We start from the raw sequence: 2,710 nt of genomic DNA, 5'->3' as shown, positions 1-2,710 counted from the left end.
TAATTAAATATATAATAATCATATATTTATAATATTATAAAAATTATATGCACGAAATAATACAATGTTCTAAAATCGTCATTTTTATTTATCAATATTTAATGTCGAAAAGTGAAAATTTACGAAAAAGTAGCCTTTTCTTTCTGCGATTAAATTCTTTTTGATAAAAAGTCGCCACATTTAATAAAAAAGTACGTAACTGAAGTTTAGTGATTTCCCAAAATCTTCTATATTCGGATAGCATGTTGATATAAAAACAATTCTCGTCAAGTATTCGCAATGAATGCACGTACGTAGTTCACGAAGTGCACGTATGCACTCAGAAACGTTTCATCTTCGAGTGTCGCGGCGAGAGCAAGTCTTGTAAACTCGACCACATCTTAGAATTTAATCCGAGTCAGTTTTATTGTCCAGGACACAATCTTCTATACTAGTCTGCAGAGTTCTCTACTCGTCGTCGCTCTCGTTCAATTCCGTCCGCGGTTTCTCTTTTTTTTTCGTCAAATTCTCCGCGAACGCAGTTTCGTAAAACAGAATTCGTGGAACTTCAGTCGGTCTCAAGTCTCGGATAACCGTCGAGTTAGTACCCCATAATACGACGTAATCCGTGTATTGATGGCTGGTTACATGCTTGGCAAAATAGATACCGAAGCATAAAAATCCGCGACGGGCGACGTCATCGTAACCCTTCAGATGCAACTGTTGCTGTGCCGTCGCTCCTGCTTTTATTTGGCAGACGGCGATATTTCGTTTCGCGCGATATCAACCGCGACTATAAATCCCTTCAAAGCAGAATATCGTATCGTAAAATATTGAGATATATCCATTTCCATCACATATGTAACACGTACGCGTGAACGTATGTTCTTGCGCATTATTTTTCGCTGCTCAAGATTACACCCGAGATTATGTATGTATGTGAATTCAGCTTGAATTTAATTTTTCGTGAACTACGTATTATACATGTAATTTTCTTCTCTGCGTCAGATTCATAAGCTATATATTTGTCATTATATAAATGTAGCTTTTTATTTCTTTCTTTTTCAATTTAAATTGAACTGCGTTGAACAATTAGCTATTTATGTATCATATAACGCGAAGAAAATTTCTTGTTAATTGTATACATATAATTTTACAATTAATCTTTTTTATAAAAAGTCAATAATTTTAGGATAAACAAAAATTAGAAAATTAAAATAACTCTATTCTATATAAACACGTTTTAATTGCAGAATGTATCTGCAGCTTGAATCAAGATTAGAATACTTCTGAAACTCCGTTTTTTTTTTAATAAGCTTTTAAGCGTGAGCAATGATTATACGTATACAAGAAAAAATATTCCAAGTTCTTTCCCAGAAAATGGATAATTTTAAATAGTTTCGAATATCATACGAGTGCATGAACAATATCTATGCACTGCGGTCTCATGCTAAAATCGGCGAGGCTTACGTGAATTTCCCCAGCTCGCAGAAGGGCACGTACTTGCATAAAGTCGTTGTAGCGCCAACGTAAATGCAATACGTGTTTCCGCGTGAAAATGCATGCGTGGAGCCATCCTCTCATAGACGAGCACCGGTGCAATGTCGACTTAAGCGAATTCTGCGGGCGAGGAGGCAACCCATCGTGGCGCCGCCGGTTTCACCATACGGAGAACTTTCATTTTGCGGGCCAGCGGAAAAATAAAACGCTAAGTCCCCCGCAACTTTCGGAAATCGCGCTCGTTGCCACAACACGAGTGTATTTCCGCGCTCATATTTCTCGGTTTTATTGAAATCGATACTTGCCATAAATACAGGTTTTCATTTTTGAAAAAATTAAAAGGAGTCATAAATTTTTATTAAATATTATAATAAAGACAATATTACATAATTAATAATGAAGTATTCTATTTGAAAACTTTCTATGTTGCCGTGAATGAATCAATCTACGATATATTACATTACGAGTACCTCATATTTTTTTCTGTATTTAGATTTATTAATATTAATGACTTCTTACATAGTAAATATAACCAGAGATAATATCTATTCAATATTATGCAAAAATGTTAATTAGCGTAAATATCTGATACGTTTTGCGCGCGAGAGATCAAAGGATATACTTCATTAGCTAGAAGGAAACGACATTATGATATTAACGTGGATAAAAAAATTCCTGCCGCGAGTAAAGATTAAAAAAGTACGCCAAGGGATTATTCATGAGTCTCTATATAAAGAACGGAAGGAGATTGATTGATAAAAATCTGCGATATGATCTTATTCTGAGAGATTCGTGTGCTTGTCGGTAGTAGAAAGTGTCGTAAATTGCGTTTTTTGGAGCCTTTTAATTTCACTGATTTTCTTTATGTCTAATGCAACTTTATCGCTGGCTATTCTTTCAAACCGTGAGCATTATGATTTTTATCACATGTGTCTCCCTCTCGAAATACAGATATCACGCTATGCGGAATATTATACCGCTATATTGGGATGTAATATCGATGTAATGTCGTACATATTATCAATAAAAATATAATATTCCAATGTATGCTTCTGGGGGAATATTAACGTTAAAATTAAATGGCACCATTAGCTCGATATGGCTACAGTTATGGCAATTGTAAATGCGAACAAGAGACATAAGAAAGGGATATAGTGTGTGAAAATATATATTCTACGCGATTTTATCCCGATTTTATTTACATAAATAGCTGAATATATATATATATATA

General features: G+C 34.5%; 1 protein-coding gene across 3 annotated transcripts in view; it reads left to right on the top strand.

Annotated features, from left to right (window-relative positions):
• Nucleotides 1-2,710, top strand: part of LOC115243376 (nephrin-like) — a 251,510-nt gene that overhangs the window by 66,990 nt on the left and 181,810 nt on the right. The window lies entirely within an intron of this gene.

The sequence above is a fragment of the Formica exsecta genome, unplaced genomic scaffold (assembly GCF_003651465.1).
Source record: "Formica exsecta isolate Colony F162 unplaced genomic scaffold, ASM365146v1 scaffold72, whole genome shotgun sequence".
NCBI lineage: Eukaryota > Metazoa > Arthropoda > Insecta > Hymenoptera > Formicidae > Formica > Formica exsecta.
The sequence above is the reverse complement of the archived record's forward strand: the minus strand, read 5'-3'. Positions and strand labels throughout refer to the sequence as shown.